This window comes from Arachis stenosperma, chromosome 9 (assembly GCF_014773155.1).
Source record: "Arachis stenosperma cultivar V10309 chromosome 9, arast.V10309.gnm1.PFL2, whole genome shotgun sequence".
NCBI lineage: Eukaryota > Viridiplantae > Streptophyta > Magnoliopsida > Fabales > Fabaceae > Arachis > Arachis stenosperma.
Window position 1 is genome coordinate 100499566 of NC_080385.1, and position 8669 is coordinate 100508234.

An 8669-nucleotide genomic window follows, 5' to 3' on the forward strand; every position below is an offset into this window, starting at 1 on the left:
TTAAACGCCGGAACTGGCACCTAAATGGGAGTTAAACGCCCAAACTGGCACCAAAATGGGAGTTAAACGCCAAGAGAGTCTCTACACGAAAAATGCTTCATTGCTCAGCCAACACACACCAAGTGGGCCCGGAAGTGGATTTTTATGTCATTTACTCACCTTTGTACACCTTAGGCTACTAGTTTTCTATATATAGAACCTTTTACTATTGTATTTTCATCTTTGGATCTTTGGATTATTTTTAGATCCTTTGATCATCTTTGGACATCTAGTTCTTAGATCATTTGGGGACTGGCCATTCGGCCATGCCTAGACCTTGTTCTTATGTATTTTCAACGGTGGAGTTTCTACACACCATAGATTAAGGTGTGGAGCTCTGCTGTACCTCGAGTATTAATGCAATTACTATTGTTCTTCTATTCAATTCCGCTTGTTCTTTGTCCAAGATATCACTTGTTCTTCAACTTGATGAATGTGATGATCCGTGACACTCATCATCATTCTCACCTATGAACAAGGTGACTGACAACCATTCTTGTTCTACAAGCATCTGAGGCTTAGTGAATATCTCTTGGATTTCTGATTGCATGATGCATGGTTGATCGCCTGACAACCGAGTGCTCGCCTGACAAATGAGCCAGCCATTCCGTGAGATCAGAGTCTTCGTGGTATAGGCAGGACCTGATGGCAGCATTCAAGAGAATCTGGAAGGTCTAACCTTGTCTGTGGTATTCTGAGTAGGATTCAATGATTGAATGACTGTGACGTGCTTCAAACCTGTAACCTACTGGGCGTTAGTGACAGACGCAAAAGAGTGATTCTATTCCGGTAGGGGAGGGAACCAAACCGGTGATTGGCAGCACTGTGACAGAGTGCGTGCATTAGCTTTCACTGCGCGGATGGGAGGTAGCTGCTGACAACAGTAAAACCCTACACGAGCTTGCCATGGAAAGGAGTAAGAAGGATTGGATGAAGGCAGTAGGAAAGCAGAGAGACGGAAGGGAAGGCATCTTCATACTTTTGTCTGAAGCTCTTACACCAATGATATACATAAGTATCTCTATCTTTATCTTTTATGTTATTTTCGTTCATCACCATTATACATTTGAGTTTGCCTGACTGAGATTTACAAGGTGACCATAGCTTGCTTCATACCACCAATCTCCGTGGGATCGACCCTTACTCACGTAAGGTATTACTTGGACGACCCAGTGCACTTGCTGGTTAGTTGTGCGAAGTTGTAGTGATCACAATTTCGTGCACCAGTGTTCCTTGGTGTTTTTCCTCCAAAATTTTCGAAAATAAGGAGCATTAGATCTAAAAATTTTAAGTCTTGTATCTTTTGTGTGTTTTTCTCTTTCATCATAAAATTCAAAATTCAAAAAAATATCTTTTCTAACTAATTTTAAACTATATTTTCGAAATTTTTATATAAAAATTCAGATTTCAATTTCAAAATTTTTCAATTCTTATCTTTTTAAGTTTTTTTAAAAAAAATATTTTTAATATATATATTATCTTTTTCAAAAATATCCTAACCACTTTCTCTTTTTCCTCAAATTTTTTGAAAATCTTCACGAAACATTTTCAATTCCTTTTTTTTTATTTTTTTATTATTTTATTTATTTCGTTTTTACTTATTTTGTTTTTATTTTATTTTATAAAATATTTTTTTATAAAATAAATAATATCAATATACATATCATCTCCCTTGTTCCATCATGGAATTAAGTGGAAAGGAACAGTCCAGGAGGACTCTGGGGTCATATGCTAACCCCACTACTGCTTCATATGGGAGTAGTATATGTATACCCTCCATTGGTGTTAGTAGCTTTGAGTTGAATCCTCAGCTCATTATCATGGTGCAGCAAAGCTGCCAGTATTCCGGTCTTCCACATGAAGAACCTACAGAATTTCTGGCACAATTTTTACAAATTGCTGACACAGTGCATGATAAGGAAGTAGATCAGGATGTCTACAGATTATTACTATTTCCATTTGCTGTAAAAGATCAAGCTAAGAGGTGGTTAAATAACCAACCTAAGAACAGCATAAAGACATGGAAACAGCTGTTAGAAAAATTCCTGAATCACTATTTTCCTCCAAAACGGATGACACAACTAAGGCTAAGCATCCAAGGCTTCAAACAAGGAGATAATGAATCCCTTTATGATCCCTGGGAGAGATACAGAGAGATGCTGAGAAAATGCCCCTCTGAAATATTTTCAGAGTGGGTGCAATTAGACATCTTCTACTATGGGCTTACAGAAAAAATTCAGATTTCTCTAGATCACTCAGCTGGTGGATCTATACATATGAGAAAAACAATTGAAGAAGCTCAAGAGCTTATTGATACAGTTCGCAGAAATCAGCATCTGTACCTAAGCAGTGAATCTTCTATGAAAGAAGAAGCTAAAACAGTAACTGCTGAACTCAGTCCTGTAGATCAGGCTAATGAATTCAATCAGCAATTAGACTTTCTAACTCAGCAGCTAGCCGAATTCAAGGAAATACTATAGGAAACAAGAATGGCTAACAGGAATATGGAAGTACAGTTAAAGCAAATAGAAAAGCAATTGTCAAAACAAATAACAGAAGAATGCCAAGCAGTTCAATTAAGAAGTGAGAAAACATTAAATACCTCACTTCAAAGCAGCAGGAAGCCAAGAAATGAACAAATGACTACTCAAAATCCCTCTGAGGACAATCAGAGCCCAGAGAGGAATAAAGCTGGCGCTGAACGCCCAAACCATGTTCATTCCTGGCGTTCAACGCCAGAAACAAGCAAGGATTTGGCGTTGAACGCCCAAAGGGAGCACAGTTCTGGCGTTCAGACGCCAGAAACAGATAAGGAGCTGGCGTCTGACGCCACTCCAGCTTCCACCCCTGGTATTCAAATTCCAGTGGGGGATCAGTCACATACAAGTGCTGATAACAACCCTTCTAAAAAGGCTTCCCAATCCACATCTGTAGGCAATAAACCTGCAGCAACTAAGATTGAGGAATACAAAGCCAAAATGCCTTATCCTCAAAAACTCCGCCAAGCGGAACAAGATAAGCAATTTGCCCGCTTTGCAGACTATCTCAGGACTCTTGAAATAAAGATTCCATTTGCAGAAGCACTTGAGCAAATACCCTCTTATGCTAAGTTCATGAAAGAGATCTTAAGTCATAAGAAGGATTGGAGGGAAACTGAAAAAGTTTACCTCACTGAAGAATGCAGTGCAGTCATTCTGAAAAGCTTACCTGAGAAGCTTAAAGACCCCGGGAGCTTTATGATACCATGCACACATTAGAGGGTAATTGTACCAAGCAAGCTCTATGTGATCTTGGGGCATGTATCAACCTAATACCTGCATCTATTATCACAAAGCTTGGTTTGACTGAAGAAGTCAAACCAACCCGGATATGTCTTCAACTTGCTGATGGCTCCATTAAATACCCATCAGGCGTGATTGAAGACATGATTGTCAAGGTTGGGCCATTTGCCTTTCCTACTGACTTTGTGGTGCTGGAAATGGAGGAGCATAAGAGTGGAACTCTCATTCTAGGAAGACCTTTCCTAGCAACTGGCCGAACCCTCATTGACGTCCGAAAAGGGGAAGTAACCCTGAGAGTCAATGAGGAGGAGTTCAAGTTGAATGTTGTCAAAGCTATGCAACATCCAGACACCCCAAATGACTGCATGAGTGTTGATATCATTGACTCTCTGGTAAGAGAGGTCAATATGGCTGAGAGTCTCGAATCAGAGCTAGAGGACATCTTCAAAGATGTTCAGCCTGATTTGGAGGAATCAGAGAGGATAATAGAACCTCTGAAAATCCCTCAGGAAGAGGAGAAACCTCCCAAACCCATGCTCAAACCATTACCACCAGCCCTGAAATATGCATTTCTGGGAGAAGGTGACACCTTCCCTGTAATCATAAGCTCTACCTTAGAGCCACAGGAAGAGGAAGCACTAATTCAAGTGCTAAGGACACACAAGACAGCTCTTGGGTGGTCCATCAGTGATCTTAAGGGCATTAGCCCAGCCAGATGCATGCACAAGATTCTATTGGAGGGTGACGCCAAGCCAGTGGTTCAACCACAAAGGCGGCTGAATCCAGCCATGAAGGAAGTGGTGCAGAAGGAGGTCACTAAATTACTAGAGGCTGGGATTATTTATCCTATTTCTGACAGCCCCTGGGTAAGCCCTGTCCAAGTTGTCCCTAAGAAAGGTGGCATGACAGTGGTTCACAATGAAAGAAATGAACTGGTTCCTACAAGAACAGTTACAGGGTGGCGTATGTGTATTGATTATAGAAGGCTCAATACAGCCACCAGAAAGGATCATTTTCCTTTACCATTCATAGACTAGATGCTAGAAAGACTAGCAGGTCATGAATACTACTGCTTCCTGGATGGATATTCAGGTTATAATCAAATTGCAGTAGATCCCAAGGATCAAGAAAAAACTGCATTCACATGTCCATCTGGAGTATTTGCATACAGAAGGATGCCATTTGGCCTGTGCAATGCACCTGCAACCTTTCAGAGGTGCATGCTCTCAATTTTCTCTGATATGGTGGAAAATTTTCTAGAAGTCTTCATGGATGACTTTTTAGTATTTGGAGACTCATTCAGCTCCTGTCTTGACCATCTAGCACTTGTTCTAAAAAGATGCCAAGAGACTAACATGGTTTTAAACTGGGAGAAAATGTCACTTTATGGTGACTGAAGGAATTGTCCTTGGGCACAAAATTTCGAACAAGGGAATAGAGGTGGATCAAGCTAAGGTAGAGGTAATTGAAAAATTACCACCACCTGCCAATGTTAAGGCAATCAGAAGCTTTCTGGGGCATGCAGGATTCTATAGGAGGGTTTATAAAGGATTTTTCAAAAATTGCCAAACCTCTGAGCAACCTGCTAGCTGCTGACACGCCATTTGTCTTTGATATGGAGTGTCTGCAGGCATTTGAGACTCTGAAAGCTAAATTGGTCACAGCACCAATCATTTCTGCACCAAACTGGACATTGCCATTTGAACTAATGTGTGATGCCAGTGACCATGCCATTGGTGCAGTGTTGGGACAAAGGCATGACAAGCTTCTGCACGTCATTTACTATTTCAGTCGTGTTCTAAATGACGCACAGAAGAACTACACAACCACAGAAAAAGAGCTACTTGCAGTGGTTTACGCCATTGACAAATTCAGATCCTATTTAGTAGGATCAAAAGTGAATGTGTACACTGATCATGCTGCTCTTAAATATCTACTCACAAAGCAGGATTCAAAACCCAGACTTATAAGATGGGTGTTGCTTCTGCAAGAGTTTGATATAGAAATAAGAGACAGAAAAGGGACAGAGAATCAGGTAGCAGATCACCTGTCCCGAATAGAACCAGTAGAAGGGGCGTCCCTCCCTCTTACTGAGATCTTTGAAAACTTTCCAGATGAGCAACTATTTGCCATCCAGGAAGTGCCATGGTTTGCAGACATTGCAAACTACAAGGCAGTGAGATTCATACCCAAAGAATACAGTAGGCAGCAATCAAAGAAGCTGACCACGGATGCAAAGTATTATCTTTGGGATGAGCTGTATCTCTTTAAGAGATGTGCAGACGGAGTAATCCGTAGATGTGTGCCTAAAGAAGAAGCACAGAAGATCCTATGGCACTGCCATGGATCCCAGTATGGAGGACATTTTGGAAGTGAGCGAACAGCCACAAGAGTCCTCCAATGTGGCTTCTACTGGCCTACTCTCTCTAAAGATTCCCGAGTGTTTATACTTAATTGTGACAGTTGCCAAAGATCTGGTAATCTGCCTCACAGTTATGCCATGCCTCAACAAGGAATCTTAGAGATTGAGTTGTTTGATGTATGGGGTATTGACTTCATGGGACCTCTCCCACCATCATACTCAAACACTTATATTCTGGTGGCTGTGGATTATGTATCCAAATGGGTGGAAGCTATTGCAACACCCACTAATGACACTAAGACAGTGTTAAAATTCCTCCAGAAACACATCTTCAGCAGATTTGGCACCCCTAGAGTACTAATCAGTGATGGGGGCACTCATTTCTGCAATAAATAACTCTATTTTGCTTTGGTTCGTTATGGAGTTAACCACAGGGTGGCCACTCCATATCATCCACAGACTAATGGGCAAGTTGAAGTCTCAAATAGAAAAATCAAAAGAATCCTGGAACGGACTGTAATTAACCGTAGAAGGGATTGGGCAAGAAGCTTGGATGATGCTCTGTGGGCATACAGAACAGCATTCAAGACCCCTATAGGGACCTCTCCATACCAGCTTGTGTATGGAAAAGCATGTCACTTGCCAGTGGAACTGGAACATAAGGCCTACTGGGCAACTAGATTCCTAAACCTTGATGCCAAGTTAGCTGGAGAAAAACGATTGCTTCAGTTAAATGAGCTAGAGGAATTTAGACTCAATGCTTTTGAGAATGCAAAAATTTACAAAGAGAAAGCAAAAAGATGGCATGATAAAAAATTGTCATCCAGAGTCTTTGAGCCGGGGCAGAAAGTTCTGCTATTTAATTCTAGGCTCAAATTATTCCCCGGGAAATTAAAATCCCGGTGGAGAGGTCCATATGTAATTACAAGTGTATCACCATATGGATACGTAGAGCTTCAAGATAATGACTCTAACAAAAAGTTCATTGTTAATGGACAGAGAGTTAAACATTATCTTGAAAGCAATTTTGAGCAAGAATGCTCAAAACTGAGACTTGATTAGAGCTCAGTAATAGTCCAGCTAAGGACAATAAAGAAGCGCTTGCTGGGAGGCAACCCAGCCATTCACAAAATTTAATTTTATTTATTTTTGCTAATTAATTTTTACAGGTATATGTCAAAGTATCTTCAAAAGGTAAAATAGCAATTGATTGGATTCACAGAGTTACAAGGGAATTTGGAAGCTCACTGGCGTGAAAAAGCCAGTAAGAAACATTTTGGGCGTTGAACGCCCAAAAGAAGCACCCACTGGGCGTTCAATGGCTGTAAGGGTAGCCATCTGGGCGTTAAACGCCAGAAAGGAGCATCTTCTGGGCGTTGAACGCCAGACAGAAGCACCTTCTGGGCATTTAACGCCAGATTGACAGCGTCCTGGGCATTTAGAAAAACGCACAATGACAAAGGACTTCCTGGCGTTCAACGCCAGAAAGAAGCAACAGCTGGGCGTTGAACGCCCAGGAGAAGCAGCAATTGGGCGTTAAACGCCCAAAGCAAGCAGCATTTGGGAGTTTAACGCCAGAATGGTGGGGAGGAGGTAAAATTCATTTTTCTTCACAAATTTTCTAATTTTTATGTTTCAATTCATGATTTCTTGCATAAACATGTTTCAAAATATCATCCTTCAATTCCAAAAATTTTAATCCTAATTTCTAAAAACCCTAATTTCTAAAATCCCTTTTTCAAAAATATCAAATGTATCTTAATTCATAAACACAAATCTTTTTCCAATCCAAATCTTTTTCAAATCTTGTTCAACTCATCATATCTTTTGGATTTCAAAATTGCCTCTCCCTCTATTCCTCTCCTATCCTTTCTTTTGCTTGAGGACAAGCAAACCTCTAAGTTTGGTGTGATTTGCCATGATCACTGAGCTAAAACTCATCAAGATCATGGCACCTAAGGGAACAGGAAGAGCAAGGATGTGACTTGAAGGAACTGAAGCGTCAGAAATTAATCCTTGAAGGACCAAGCACCCCACAGATCAGAGGAACATCCACTTCTCAAAACACAGGTTGTTGAGTTCTAATTTTAGCTTTAACTCTGTGATAGTGTTATTATAGAAATTTATCTTAGAAGTTATACAGTAGTAGTAGTAGTAATTAGCATATCTATTCTGGTTTTATTTCCAATTAAGTTATAATTTTTTTTTCTCATCATCATCAGACATGAATAAAATAGTAGATTTTTAGAATAAAGAAGTAATTTATATTTGTTTGGAGTTCTTAATAATAAAAATTATAATTAATTATATGTGGTGGCAATACTTTTTGTTCTCTGAATGAATGCTTGAACAGTGCATATTTTATCCTGAATTTTATGAATATTGGCTCCTGAAAGAATGAGGAACACGAAAAATATAATTGATGATATGAAAAATCATGAATTTGATTCTTGAAGCAAGAAAAAGAAGTGAAAAAAAAATTAAAAAAAAAATACAAGGAATCATTGGATCAAGAAAAGGAATAAAAGCCAACAGCCCTTAAAACCAAAAGGCAAGGGTGAAAAGGATCCAAGGCTCTGAGCATCAGTGGATAGGAGGGCCCAAGGAAGTAGTTCCAGGCCTAAGCGGCTAAATCAAGCTATCCCTAACCATATGCTTGTGGCATGCAGGTCCAAGTGAAAAACTTGAGACTGAGTGGTTAAAGTCGTGATCCAAAGCAAAAAGAGTGTTCTTAAGAGCTCTGGACACCTCTAACTGGGGACATTAGCAAAGCTGAGTCACAATCTGAAAAAGGTTCACCCAGTCATGTGTCTGTGGCATTTATGTATTCGGTGGTAATACTGGAAAACAAAGTGCTTAGGGCCACGACCAAGACTCATAAAGTAACTGTGTTCAAGAATCAACTTACTACACTAGGAGAATCAATAATACTATCTGAATTCTGAGTTCCTATGGATGCCAATCATTCTGAATTTCAAAGGATAAAG